Here is a 14989-nt window from a genome sequence, read left to right as displayed (position 1 = left end):
GCACTGCTCTCTGGTGACCAGCAATAGGACCCGAGGGAATGGCTTGAAGCTGTGCCAGCGGAAGTTCAGGCTGGATACCGGAACAGGTTCCCCAGGGGAGTGGTCACATCACTAAGCCTGCCAGAGTTCAAGAAGTGTTTGTACAGTGCTCTCAGATGCATGGTCTGATTTATTTTTTTTTTGTGGGTGTGGGGGTTTCTCTGGGCACCCAGGAGTTGGATTTGATGAGCCTTGTGGGTTCCCTCTAACTAGCATATTTTATGATTTTAAGTATCTAATGGGTGGTGTCCCTGTTCAGGGCAGGTGGTTGGAATTGGATGTTCTATAGTATCTCTTCCATCCCAAACCATTCTAGGATTCTTTAGGATTTGGTGCCTTGGTTTCTCATGGTCGGGAAAATGGCCTGGCCACTTGCCGAGGTGATCAGTTCCGGGGCAGACGCGTTCTGCAGCGGAGCAGGGGATTGGGCCAGGCAGGGCTAATTTTTCCGGCATCGAGCCTACTTGAGGGAGCCACCAGGACCTGGAAGCTCTCTTGAGGGAGGCTGACGAGACGTAGGTGGAGCCAGCAGCGCCCCCTCACCGGCTGTTCAAAAGCTGCCCCTAGGGAGCGCGAGCGACCAGGAGCGCGGTGACCAGGGTGGGCAAAGAGGGCATGGTGTGTCAGAAGGGAGTGGCGCGGCAGTTAGCACAACAGTTCGCGCAGGCAGGGCAAGCAGGAAGTGCAGAGCGTTCCCCCCCACCCATATGAACACCTCCTGTAATGACAACCTCCCGTTAGCTAGGCTGCAATGGTCTCCACCAGGCACAGTGCCCTCTCCAGAAAGATGGTACACACCCAGACTGATGGCCGTAGATGGATCCCTATCTCTCAGGGGAAAATGTATCCTGGGCCAGGAGCTGGCGGGGCTCATTGAGAGGGCTTTAAACTAGGTGAGAAGGGGTATGGGGCTGAAACAAGGCTTGTTGGAGCTGTTCCAGGGGGAACAATGGCAAGGCTGGGAGAGAAGGCAATGGCCCAACTGAAGTGCATCTACACTAATGCACGCAGCATGGGTAACAAACAGGAGGAGCTGGAAGCCATCGTGCAGCAGGCAGGCTATGACTTGGTTGCCATCACGGAGACGTGGTGGGACCAGTCTCATGACTGGAGTGCTGCAATGTCTGGCTATAGGCTCTTCAGAAGGGACAGGCAGCACAGAAGGGGTGGTGGTGTGGCTCTCTATATTAGAGAGTTTTGATGTCATGGAACTTAAGGCTGGGAATAACAAGGTTGAGTCCCTTTGGGTTAGGATCGGCAGGAAAACCAACAAGGGAAGCATCCTGGTGGGGGTCTGCTATAGACCGCCAAACCAGGATGAGGAGACTGATGAGGAGTTCTACAGGCAGCTGACAGAAGTTGCAAAATCATCAGCGCTTGTTCTCATGGGGGACTTCAACTTCCCAGATATATCCTGGAAGCACAACACAGCCCAGAGGAAGCAGTCTTGGAGGTTTCTGGAGAGTGTGGAAGATAGCTTCCTGACACAGCTGGTTAGTGAGCCTACCAGGGGAGGTGCCCCGCTAAACCTTCTCTTCACAAACAGAGAAGGACTGCTGGGAGATGTGGTGGTCGAAAGCTGTCTAGGGCAGAGTGACCATGAAATGGTGGATTTCTCTATTCTTGGTGAGGCCAGGAAGGGGGCCATTAAAACCGCTGTATTGGACTTCTGGAGGGCTGACTTTCAGCTGTTCAGGACACTGGTTGGCAGAGTCCCTTGGGAGGCGACCTGCTACGGCACTTGGATGTGCACAAGTCGATGGGGATGGATGGGATCCACCCGAGGATACTGCGAGAACTGGTGGAGGAGCTGGCCAAGCAGCTTACCACCATTTATCAACAGTCCTGGTTATCGGGGGAGGTCTCAGTTGACTGGCGGCTAGCAAACGTGATGCCCATCTACAAGAAGGGCTGGAGAGCAGACCCGGGGAACTATAGGCCTGTCAGTTTGACCTCAGTGCCAGGGAAGCTCATGGAGCAGATCCTCCTGAGAGTCATCATGCGGCACTTGCAGGGCAAGCAGGCGATCAGGCCCAGTCAGCATGGGTTTATGAAAGGCAGGTCCTGCTTGACGAACATGATCTCCTTCTATGACAAAGTGACGCGCTGTGTGGATGAGGGAAAGGCTGTGGATGTGGTCTACCTTGACTTCAGCAAGGCTTTTGACACCGTTTCCCACAGCATTGTCCTCAAGAAACTGTCTGCTCATGGATTGGACTGGCACATGCTTTGTTGGGTTAGAAACTGGCTGGATAGCAGGGCCCAAAGAGTCGTGGTGAATGGAGTCAAATCCAGTTGGAGGCAAGTCACTAGTGGCGTCCCCCAGGGCTCGGTGCTGGGTCCGGTCCTCTTTAATATCTTCATTGATGATCTGGATGAGGGCATCGAGTGTTCCCTCAGTAAGTTCGCAGATGACACCAAGTTAGGTGCGTGTGTCGATCTGCTTGAGGGTAGGAAGGCTCTGCAGGAGGATCTGGATAGGCTGCACCGATGGGCTGAGGTCAACTGCATGAAGTTCAACAAGGCCAAGTGCCGGGTCCTGCACCTGGGGCGCAACAACCCCAAGCAGAGCTACAGACTGGGAGATGAGTGGTTGGAAAGCTGCCTGGCAGAGGAGGACATGGGAGTGATGGTGGATAGTCGGCTGAATATGAGCCAGCAGTGTGCTCAGGTGGCCAAGAAGGCCAACGGCATCCTGGCTTGTATCAGGAACAGTGTGACCAGCAGGGCTAGGGAGGTGATCGTCCCCCTGTACTCAGCTCTGGTGAGGCCGCACCTCGAGTACTGTGTTCAGTTTTGGGCCCCTCGCTACAAGAAGGACATGGAGGTGCTTGAGCGGGTGCAGAGAAGGGCGACGAAGCTGGTGAGGGGCCTGGAGAACAAGTCCTACAAGGAGCGGCTGAGGGAGCTGGGCTTGTTCAGCCTGGAGAAGAGGAGGCTCAGGGGTGACCTTATCACTCTCTACAGATACCTCAAAGGAGGCTGTAACGAGGTGGGGGTTGGTCTATTCTCCCACGTGCCTGGTGACAGGATGAGGGGGAATGGGCTTAAGTTGAGCCAGGGGAGTTTTATGTTGGATCTTAGGAAGAACTTCTTTACTGAAAGGGTTGTGAGGCATTGGAACAGGCTGCCCAGGGAAGTGGTGGAGTCACCATCCCTGGAGGTCTTTAAAAGACGTTTAGATGTAGAGCTTAGCGATATGGTTTAGTGGAGGACTTGTTAGTGTTAGGTCAGAGGTTGGACTTGATGATCTTGAGGTCTCTTCCAACCTAGAAATTCTGTGATTCTGTGATTCTGTGATTCTGAGTGCCTGGGGATGTGGCTGCTCCAGCACAGCCAGCAACTGCCAAGTTTCACTTTCTGGCACTGCCTGAAAGGTAATAGCCTGACTTCCAGGAAAGCAAAAAATATCTCCCCGCCATGCAACCAATAAACTGCAGCCAGTGCAGGGGCTTGGGGCTCTATAAAGAGTGGGGTCAGGGGTGGGCTGAGGCTGTGCAGGGGCTGCGCTGAGATGGTGCGGGAGCTGGGCTGAGACGCTACTGGAGCTGCAGAACACCAGGGAGGGCAGGTAGGTCCCAGCTGACATGCACTGGGCAGGGTAGGGGCCACATGTGGAGACCCCTTGGCCTCCTCCTGCTCGCTGTTTCACCCATCTCCTGCTGGGCTGCGAGATGCCAGGAGGGCAGCAGGGCTTTTCGCTCAGGGGAAATGGGCTCTGCTCGGGGGTAGGGGACGGAGAAGCAGGACAGCTGACCCCAAGGAACCAAAGGGATGTCCCATCCCAGAGGGCATACTGCTCAACAATAAAATCTAGGGGAGCTGGCCTGTGTGGGGGGCTGCCACCGCTAAAGCAAGGGTTAGGCTTCAGTCAGTGGTTGGTGACCAATTTCACTGTGTATCACTTGCTTTGGATATTTGTTGGTTTATTATTATCACCATCATCATAATTATCCCTTCCTTTTCTGTCCTATTAAACTGTCTTCTTCTCAACACGCAAGTTGAGAAGATTGGCTCAGCAATCACATCTGCTAGCTCCCTCAGCACCCTCAGGTGGACCCCATCTGGCCCCATGGACTTGTGGTGTTGCCTGGATCAGTCCAAGGCAAACAGTGGGGCTGCGTTTCCACCCCTGGGGCAGTTGATTCCAGGTGGACTGGACGTCCTTGCAAGGGAAAGCAAACTGGGGCCTGCATGCCATTAGTCCACTGTCTTCATAATTCTGGAGTTAGCCGGACACTAAACACTGTTGGTCCCATCCCATCAATCCAGTTCATCACTGCCAGCATGCTGGCACACGACGGTGGTGCTCTGTATAAACTTCCACCATGTGGAACAAATTTCATCTGGATCTTTGGGTGCCTGGTCATTGTCCACATCACATTAAACCGTCTCGAGCACAGCTGATTCCCTCAGATACTGGAGACCTTTCTCCACGGTGGTCGACTTGCCTGGCTGATGTACAGTACCTTCCTTGAGGGGATGGATACCTTTCCTTCACACCTGACGTGGGACATCTCCAGATGCTGAGGTCTTGTGCCCTTTCCCAATCACTTTGCAAGGACCCTTTTCCTACAGAGGGATTGCAGCTGCTTGGCTTCTTTGCCTTCTGATTCCTAGCTACCAGCCCCAGTATCCCAGCATCAGAGCAGCCAGGTGAAAATGTGCTCACGTAGGTGACAGCTGAAATCCTTTTGCTACCTCGCACCTCTCTCAGGGATAGGGTTCATGTGGATTCTGACTCTGCTACGATTTCTGTCTCTTCTCCCTCCCATTTCTGTGATGGCTCTGCTTTAGAGCTGCCTGCTTCTTCCACTTCCCCTTCTGTTGCGGGATTTTTTGAAACAGCAAAGATCCCATGGCTTGCTGTAGCTGAGCAAACCAAGCTACCAGGGCAACTATGAGAAGTTGCCATGACAGTGTTCCCACATCGCCCAATTGAGGAATTCAGAAAAATATTGTTACCAGTAGCTGGCTTCAGGGACAAGGTCTACGTGACTGCTAATCACAAGGGGGTTGTTTTCTTGCAGGTGGGGTTGTTTTCTTGTAGTTGTTTGTCTGAGTGCTTTTGACCAATAATCTTGTGTGAAACACTGTCCGCCCCTGTTAAGTTCACTCTAAAAGTTAGGCTATTTGGGCAATAAAATGGAGCATGACCTGACTCTCCTGGTGTCTGTCATGCATTCGGCCGTGCTTCCTGCAACACCCTTTCCTTCCTTGGAGGAGTGCTTGGGGATGTGGCTGCTCCAGCACAGCCAGCAACTGCCAAGTTTCACTTTCTGGCACTGCCTGAAAGGTAATAGCCTGACTTCCAGGAAAGCAAAAAATATCTCCCTGCCGTGTAACCAATAAACTGTGGCTAGTGCAGGGGCTTGGGGCTCTATAAAGAGTGGGGTCAGGGGTGGGCTGAGGCTTTGCAAGGGCTGCGCTGAGATGGTGCGGGAGCTGGGCTGAGGTGCTACTGGAGCTGCAGAGCACCAGGGAGGGCAGGTAGGTCTCTGCTGACATGCACTGGGCAGGGTAGGGGCATACATGTGGATACCCCTTGGCCTCCTCCTGCTCGCTGTTTCACCCATCTCCTACTGGGCTGCGAGATGCCAGGAGGGCAGCAGCGCTTTTCGCTCAGGGGAAATGGGCTCTGCTCAGGGATAGGGGACGGAGGAGCAGCCCCCTCCGGTGTTGCCTTCAGGGGGCAGTGGCGACCTGGTTCAGGAACGGCACGGCGACCAACCCCAGGCCACTCAGTCCATCAGCTCACAGACACCAATGTGGTGGATGGCAAATGGCATTCGTTTATTGTCGAGTTACACGGTGTTATATAGCCGAGGCCCATAGCGTCACTTCTGCTTGCTTATGCCACAGACCACGCGCTACTGCCCATCAAGGGAGGGGCTCCACCTTTCCGTACAGCGCGACATGTTCCCGCCGCCAGACCCTAACCACCCACATTTCCCCCCTCCCTATGCACAACCAAATTAGCTAAAATATAACAATCTAAAAAACAATTCTGCTCCCGTCTCAGTTTTATACTTTATAACAATCTTAAGAGGTAGACATCATAACTTTAACAAAAAACATAAGGCACAATAACCAGGAGAAAACTAGGAGGTAACCGGTAATAATGGGGTGTAATATGGATAACTAGGGATAACTGGGGATAACCCTGAGTAAATACACTCTTAAAGTAGTTGTTGGTGTTCTACCAACACAATGCCAACTTTCTCTAACCGGCTTCCAACAAATGACACAAGCTTATTTAGTATACAAGGTCCAAAGATAAGAGCAGAAAAAGGCATCCCCCCCCCCCCCCCCCCACGGAGGCCACTTCGCTGTTGTCTGGATTCTGCCAGTGTGGAACTCTCAGGCTTAGACAGGACACTTGCCGACTTATTGGCTTCTCTTGTCATGGGGGTATACAGATTGCAGGGGCATCCGATGATCCATTCCTGTGAACAGAAACTCAGTTTTCATTAGTTTTATTCTGAAGGTTTGATGGACTTAAGTGGACACCATTTGACCCTGCCATCTTTTTTTGACTGCAGCATACCCTCGCCCTGTCAGAACTAATTTCCACCCTTGTTCCCATTCTCCCAGCTCATTTCTAACTATAACTGACGGGCCTTCATCTAGTGCTCGAGTGGCCCAATGTTTTTGGATGGGGCTATTCACCTCCTCTCCCCTGGGGAATTGATTTAGTGCTAACAAAGTGGTTGCTAGCAAGTGTGCTTGGTCTCCTGAGGGAACGGTGGTGGTAAAACCTTCTGCTTTTGCTAATACCTCTAACTTAGATTTCAGAGTTTGATTCGCTTGTTTGACTATGGCTTGTCCTGTACTATTATAAGGGATGCCATATATTACAGTAATACCCCATTTCTGAGCGAATGCCTGGGCTGATTTGGACACAAAATTCGAACCATTGTCCATTTTGATCTGATTAGGGATGCCAAGCCATGCCATGGCTGTCAGCCAATGTTGGATGGTTGCTTTGGAGTCAGTCTTAAGGTGTTGTGTGGCTACGATCACCCCGCTATATGCGTCTATGGTTACCACTAGCCACACTCGAGGTCTCAGTGACTGACAGAGTGTAAAATCCGTCTGCCACACCTCAGAGGCTTTAAGACCTCTGGGATTGACTCCACTGGACCATAGTGGTGCTTTTGGACAGTGGGGACACGTAGCTACTATGTGTTTCGCGTCGGTGGTCGAAATCCCACATCTCTTAGCTAGCGCTTTAGCTCCAGTGTGGAGGGACTCATGTAGCTGGCGGGCATCTTTTAGTGTCCATAATCCTTTTGCAGCGGCATCTGCTTTGTCGTTACTGATTTGGTAAAACCCTTTGATTGGGTTGTGGCTGTTGACGTGGGTGACCGATATGGTGCCTTTTCGGGAGAAAAGTGCTTCTTCTAGCATTAGAGCGACCGTGGATGTTGACACGCTGGGCCCTGACATGGCCAAGCAAAGTTTGGCTACGAACATTGAATAGGTCACGATGTTGAGGTGTTCCATTGGGAACAGTCCACAGGCTAGTACTACAGCCGTCGCTTCTAATTGCTGAGGTCAACTGCATGAAGTTTAACAAGGCCAAGTGCCGGGTCCTGCACCTGGGGCGCAATAACCCCAAGCAGAGCTACAGGCTGGGAGAGGAATGGTTGGAAAGCTGCCAGGCAGAGAAGGACCTGGGAGTGATGGTGGACAGTCGGCTGAATATGAGCCAGCAGTGTGCTCAGGTGGCCAAGAAGGCCAACGGCATCCTGGCTTGTATTAGGAACAGCGTGACCAGCAGGGCTAGGGAGGTGATCGTCCCCCTGTACTCGGCTCTGGTGAGGCCGCACCTCGAGTACTGTGTTCAGTTTTGGGCCCCTCGCTACAAGAAGGACATGGAGGTGCTTGAGCGGGTGCAGAGAAGGGCGACGAAGCTGGTGAGGGGCCTGGAGAACAAGTCCTACGAGGAGCGGCTGAGGGAGCTGGGCTTGTTCAGCCTGGAGAAGAGGAGGCTCAGGGGTGACCTTATTGCTCTTTACAGATACCTTAAAGGAGGCTGTAGAGAGGTGGGGGTTGGCCTGTTCTCCCACGTGCCTGGTGACAGGACGAGGGGGAATGGGCTTAAGTTGAGCCAGGGGAGTTTTAGGTTAGATGTTAGGAAGAACTTCTTCACTGAAAGGGTTGTGAGGCATTGGAACAGGCTGCCCAGGGAAGTGGTGGAGTCACCATCCCTGGAAGTCTTCAAAAGACGCTTAGATGTAGAGCTTAGGGATATGGTTTAGTGGAGGGCTGTTAGCGTTAGGTTGGAGGTTGGACTCGATGACCTTGAGGTCTCTTCCAACCTAGAAAATTCTGTGATTCTGTGATTCTGTGCTGGACTGAAAGCGCACGATCTTTCATTTTAATGCTGTCATTCTCCTCCCGATTGCCATACCACTGCCGCGGTTGAGGTTGCTGAGGATGCATGTGTGAAGACTGTTGGTCCCCATTGGGGCTGGTCCATGGTCTTCTGTTGGAGGTCGATGTTGACAATTTTCAGCATTTGAGCCCAAGGGGGCTTAATAGCGCATTGAACTTCTCTGCAAAATCCGGCAAGGGCTATGGCTAGAGATTCTGACATCACTACTGGTTGAGGTAGCAGCTGTTTACAAAAGGGTAGATATATCGTGGCGGGTTCGATACCTAGGTGTCTTAGGGCGAGTTTTCGGCCTTTCATGTTGAGGTTACCAAGGCACTCAGCTCCTGGAGAGAATGCGCGTGACGGTTTTCCTAGGACTATCCACTGTATTGGTTGAACTTTTTGAGGGGGGCCCTGGGCTAGTGCCCCTACTCCCCCCTTTCCGTGAAATATACATACAGATCAAGTGGTTCATTCGGGTTTCACCTGGCGAGCATGCTTGACGATACTTTTTGCTCAATAAAATCGAGGGAGTTCATTGCTTCTGTTGTCAGAGTCTTTTGCTCCCATGGTTTTTTTCCTTTTAAAAGATCATTTTAAAAAGGCCATTTGCCGAGGCGATCGGCTCCGGGGCAGACGCGTTCTGCAGCGGAGTGGGGGATCAGGCCAGGCAGGGCTAATTTTTCCAGCATCGAACCTACTTGAGGGAGCTGCCAGGATCCGGCAGCCCTCGTGAGGGAGGCTGACAAGGCAAAGGCGGAGCCAGCAGCACCCCCTCCCCAGCCGTTCAAAAGCTGCCCCTAGGGAGCGCGGCGACCAGGACGGGCAAACAGGACGTGGCGCGTCAGAAGGGAGTGGCGTGGCAGTTAGCGTGGCAGTTCGCGCAGGCAGGGCGCACAGGAAGGGCAGAGCGCTCCCCCTGCCCATAGGAACACCTCCTTAACGACAGCCGTTAGCTAGGTGATAATGGTCTCCACCAGGCACGGTGTGCTCTCCAGGAAGTCAGTACACACCCAGACCGACTACCCGTTAAAAAATGCAGCAGTTCAGGTCACCGGATGCAAGGAGTGTCTGAGCCTGTTGCTACCATTGGCGGGAGGCAGAGAAACTGCATGTGTGAGGTGTGTGAGCAGGTGGATGACCTGGTCCTCATGGTGGCGGAGCTCAAGGAGGAGGTGGAGAGGTTGAGGGATATCAGGGAGTGTGAGCAGGAGATAGACTGCTGGAGTAACTCCCTGCAGGGCCTCAAGGAGAGGTACTGAGGTGAGACGCCCCAGATGGGGGTGGACCCCCTGCCCTGTTGCCGTCAGGCAGAGGGAGGGAATCTGGGAGTTGAGGAGGAAGGGAAACAGGTCCCTGCTCGACATCGCAGGTGATGCCCTCCCCTTCCGGCCCCACCTTCCCAGGTGCCCTTATGCAACAGGTTTGAGGCCCTGGAGATGATGAAGAGGTAGCAAGTGTTCCCAGGAGGATGCCTAGGGCGAGGAGGTCGACTCCACGCCTCAGGACTGCCTCCACCAAGAAAGACAGGAGGGTTATTGTTGTTGGAGACTATTCTTAGGGGAACAGAGGGCCCTATTTGTCGGCCTGACCCTACCCGTAGGGAAGTCTGCTGTCTCCCTGGGGCCAGGGTCAGGGACGTTGCCAGGAAGCTTCCTAACCTGGTACGCCCCTCTGACTATTACCCTCTTTTGATAGTCCAGGCGGGCAGTGACAACATCGAAGAGAGAAGCCTCAAGGCTATCAAAAGAGACTTTAGGGGACTGAGTCGGTTAGTGGATGGAGCGGGAGTGCAGGTGGTGTTTTCTTCCATCCCTACGGTGGCAGGGAGGGGTTCAGAGAGGACACGGAAAGCCCTCCTGTTAAACACGTGGCTCCGGGGCTGGTGCCAACGCAGAAATCTTGGGTTTTTTGATCATGGGGCACTTTACTCAGCACCTGGCCTGATGGCCGCAGACGGGTCCCTATCTTTTAGGGGAAAAAGGATCCTGGGCCAGGAGCTGGCAGGGCTCATTGAGAGGGCTTTAAACTAGGTAGGAAGGGGGATGGGGCTGAAGCTAGGATTGTTGGGGCTGTGCCAGGGGGAACGATGGCAAGGCTGGGAGAGAAGGCAATGGCCCAACTGAAGTGCATCTACACCAATGCACGCAGCATGGGTAACAAACAGGAGGAGCTGGAAGCCATCATGCAGCAGGCAGGCTATGACTTGGTTGCCATCACGGAGACGTGGTGGGACCAGTCTCATGACTGGAGTGCTGCAATGTCTGGCTATAAGCTCTTTAGAAGGGACAGGCAGCACAGAAGGGGTGGTGGTGTGGCTCTCTATATTAGAGAGTCTTTCAAGGTTGTAGAACTCGAGGTTGGGAATGACAAGGTCGAGTCCCTTTGGGTTAGGATCGGCAGGGACAACAAGGCTAGCGTCCTGGTTGGGGTCTGCTATAGACCGCCGAACCAGGATGAGGAGACGGATGAGGAATTCTACAGGCAGCTGACAGAAGTTGTGAAATCTTCAGCTCTTGTACTCGTGGGGGACTTCAACTTCCCTGACATATCCTGGAAGCACAACACAGCCCTGAGAAAGCAGTCTAGGAGGTTTCTGGAGAGCGTGGAAGATAGCTTTCTGACGCAGCTGGTTAGTGAGCCTACCAGGGGTGGTGCCCCGCTAGACCTTCTCTTCGCAAACAGAGAAGGACTGGTGGAGGATGTGATTGTCGGGAGCTGTCTTGGTCAGAGTGACCACGCAATGGTGGAGTTCTCTATTCTTGGCGAGGCCAGGAAGGGGACCAGTAAAACCGCTGTATTGGACTTTCGGAGGGCTGACTTTGAGCTGCTCAGGACACTAGTTGGTGGAGTCCCTTGGGAGGTGGTTCTGAAGGGCAGAGGGGTCCAGGAAGGCTGGGCACTCTTCAAGAGGGAAATCTTAATGGTGCAGGAACGGTCTGTCCCCACGTGCCCAAAGACGAGCTGGCGGGGAAGAAGACCAGCCTGGCTCAACAGAGAATTGTGGCTTGATCTTAGGAGAAAAAAGAGGGTTTATAATCTTTGGAAAAGTGGGCAGGCCACTAGGGAGGACTTTAAGGATGTAGCGAGGCTGTGCAAGGACAAAATTAGGAAGGCCAAAGCTCATCTGGAGCTCGATCTGGCTACTGCCGTTAAAGATAACAAAAAACGTTTCTTTAAATACATCAACACAAAAAGGAGGACTAAGGAGAATCTCCATCCTTTACTGGATGCGGGGGGAAACTTAGTTACAAGAGATGAGGAAAAGGCGGAGGTGCTCAATGCCTTCTTTGCCTCAGTCTTTAGCGGCAATACCGGTTGTTCTCTGGATACCCAGTACCCTGAGCTGGTGGAAGGGGATGGGAAGCAGGATGTGGCCCTCACTATCCATGAAGAACTGGTTGGTGACCTGCTACGGCACTTAGATGTGCACAAGTCGATGGGGCCGGATGGGATCCACCCAAGGGTACTGAGAGAACTGGCAGAGGAGCTGGCCAAGCCACTGTCCATCATTTATCAGCAGTCCTGGTTATCGGGGGAGGTCCCAGTTGAGTGGCGGCTAGCAAACGTGATGCCCATCTACAAGAAGGGCCAGGGGGCAGACTCAGGAAACTACAGGCCTGTCAGTTTGGCCTCAGTGCCAGGAAAGCTCATGGAGCAGATCCTCCTGAGAGTCATCATGCGGCACTTGCAGGGCAATCAGGCGATCAGGCCCAGTCAGCATGGGTTTATGAAAGGCAGGTCCTGCTTGACGAACATGATCTCCTTCTATGACAAAGTGACGCGCTGTGTGGACGAGGGAAAGGCTGTGGATGTGGTCTACCTTGACTTCAGCAAGGCTTTTGACACCGTCTCCCACAGCATTCTCCTCAAGAAACTGGCTGCTCATGGATTGGACTGGTGCACGCTTCGTTGGGTTAGAAACTGGCTGGATAGCCGGGCCCAAAGAGTCGTGGAGAATGGAGCCAAGTGTAGTTGGAGGCCAGTCACTAGTGGCGTTCTCCAGGGGTTGGTGCTGGGTCCGGTCCTCTTTAATATCTTCATCGATGATCTGGATGAGGGCATTGAGTGCACCCTCAGTAAGTTTGCAGATGACACCAAGTTAGGTGCGTGTGTCGATCTGCTTGAGGGTAGGAAAGCTCTGCAGGAGGATCTGGATAGGCTGCACCGATGGGCTGAGGTCAACTGCATGAAGTTCAACAAGGCCAGCCAAGTGCTGGGTCCTCCACCTGGGGCGCAACAACCCCAAGCAGAGCTACAGGCTGGGAGATGAGTGGTTGGAGAGCTGCCAGGCAGAGAAGGACCTGGAAGTGATGGTGGATAGTCGGCTGAATATGAGCCAGCAGTGTGCTCAGGTGGCCAAGAAGGCCAACAGCATCCTGGCTTGTATCAGGAACAGTGTGACCAGCAGGGCTAGGGAGGTGATCGTCCCCCTGTACTCGTCTCTGGTGAGGCTGCACCTCGAGTACTGTGTTCAGTTTTGGGCCCCTCGCTACAAGAAGGACATCGAGGTGCTTGAGCGGGTGCAGAGAAGGGCGACAAAGCTGGTGAGGGGCCTGGAGAACAAGTCCTACGAGGAGCGGCTGAGGGAGCTGGGCTTGTTCAGCCTGGAGAAGAGGAGGCTCAGGGGCGACCTTATCACTCTCTATGGGTACCTCAAGGGAGGCTGTAGCGAGGTGGGGGTTGGCCTGTTCTCCCATGTGCCTGGTGACAGGACGAGGGGGAATGGGCTTAAGTTGCACCAGGGGAGTTTTAGGTTGGATGTTAGGAAGAACTTCTTTACTGAAAGGGTTGTGAGGCATTGGAACAGGCTGCCCAGGGAAGTGGTGGAGTCACCATCCCTGGAGGTCTTTAAAAGACATTTAGATGTAGAGCTTAGCGATATGGTTTAGTGGGGACCGTTAGCGTTAGGTCAGAGGTTGAACTCGATGATCTTGAGGTCTCTTCCAACCTAGTAATTCTGTGATTCTGTGATTGTTAGGAATAGAAGACCGGAATAACAAAAGCAAACAGGTTCATAAATTTGAGGAGTATTTTCTGAAGACTTGATAAATTGACTAGAATGAGGGGGAGACTGGGACACACTGCATCTGTGGTTCAAGAGTTAAATTGCCAGTGCAGGGCCCAGAGGCAGACAGTACTGTTCTTTATTGACTCGAATTGTTAAAACATTCCTCACATATGGGAGAGCTCAGAAGTTTTTCCCTGTCTTCAACAGTGACAGCAGTGATGACTTCCCCCAGCCCTTCTCTGTCACATTTAGCTCCCCTCCCTTCCCCCATCAAACCTAGTTTAAAGCCCTGGTAATCAGCCCAGAGAGCTTGCTCCCCAACACACTTGCGTCCCACTTGCTCAGTTGGTGTCTGTCCGTAGCCCACATACCCAGCCTCTCAAAGGACGGCCCAAGATCAAAATACCCAAATCCCTAGTCCAGACACCACCCCCTCAGCCAGTCATTTACCTGTAAAAGCCTTGCAGGTGCCAAGGTCAGTGAAGAAGGAGGGGGAGAGGTGCTCCAGGCACCAGAGCAGAAGTCCCCTGCGGCCTGTGGTGAGGACCATGGTGAAGCAGGCTGTCCCCCTGCAGCCCATTGAGTACCACGGTGGAGCAGGGTTCCACGCTGCAGCCCGTGGAGGAGACCACAGTGGAGCAGGTGGCCCTGCACCGATGGAGGCTGCCACCTGTGGAAGACCCCTGCCCAGCAGATTCCGGGCCGGACCTGTAGCCCGTGGAGAGGAGCCCACGTAGGAGCAGGTGACCTGGCAGGAGCTGCAGCCTGTGGGGGAGCCAGGTTGGAGCAGTTTGCTACTGAGGGAAGGACCCTGTGGTACGGACCCATACCTGGAGCAGTTCTGGAAGAGCTGCTGCCTGTGGGAAGCCCACACCGGATCAGGTCATCAAGGACTGTATCCCGTGGGTGGGACCCCACAGCACAGGGGACGAGAGTGACCGAGAAGGAGAGGCAGAGAAGAAGTGCTGTAGACTGACCATAACCCCCATTCCCCCGTTCCCCTGCGCCCCTCGGGGGGAGGAGGTGGAAGAGGGTGGATGGGGGGGGGAAGGTGCTTTTGGTTTCTTTCCTTTGTTTCTCACTTCTCTAGCTTGTTAGTAACGAGCAATAAATCTTACTATCTTCTTATGCTGAGTCTGTTTGCCCGTTACAATAATTACTGCGTGATTTTCTTCTCCTTATCTCAACCCTTGAGCCGTTTTCACATATTTTCTCCCCATTCCTCTTTGAGGAGGGGGAGTGAGAGAGCATCTGTGGTGGAGCTCGGCTGCTCACTCGAGCAGAACCACCACAATGATCTATAATATGTCTTCCATCTCAAACCATTCTAGGATTCTTTAGGCTTTTGGGCCTTGTTTTCTCATGGTTGGGAAGATGACCTGGCAATGCACAGACAATGTCTCTGGGGCTGTTTTCAGAGCATGATGCAGGGAGCAGCCAATGTTTGCCAGGACAAAGTGTCTGGGAAATGGAGCTGGCTGGAGAGATGGGCAGGAAGAAGCCCAATGAGATTTAATAAGAGTGAGTTTTGGGGCCTGCACCTGGGAAGAACAACCGCA

The 14989-nt window shown here is 53.2% G+C and overlaps 1 pseudogene across 3 annotated transcripts in view; it reads left to right on the top strand.

Moving 5' to 3' along the window:
• Nucleotides 1-3592: 3592 nt before the first annotated feature.
• Nucleotides 3593-14989, top strand: part of LOC311434123 (interferon-induced very large GTPase 1 pseudogene) — a 28291-nt pseudogene continuing 16894 nt past the window's right edge. For 2 of the 3 annotated variants that reach the window (XR_014698898.1, XR_014698899.1), the window contains exon 1: nt 5505-5529. The product of XR_014698898.1 is annotated as an interferon-induced very large GTPase 1 pseudogene (transcript). Of the gene's footprint in view, nt 3611-5504; nt 5530-14989 lie in introns of those variants that run through there. The other variant, XR_014698897.1, reaches the window with a different exon arrangement.

This window comes from Aythya ferina (genome assembly GCF_964211825.1).
Source record: "Aythya ferina genome assembly, chromosome: 3".
Lineage (NCBI taxonomy): Eukaryota > Metazoa > Chordata > Aves > Anseriformes > Anatidae > Aythya > Aythya ferina.
The sequence above is the reverse complement of the archived record's forward strand: the minus strand, read 5'-3'. Positions and strand labels throughout refer to the sequence as shown.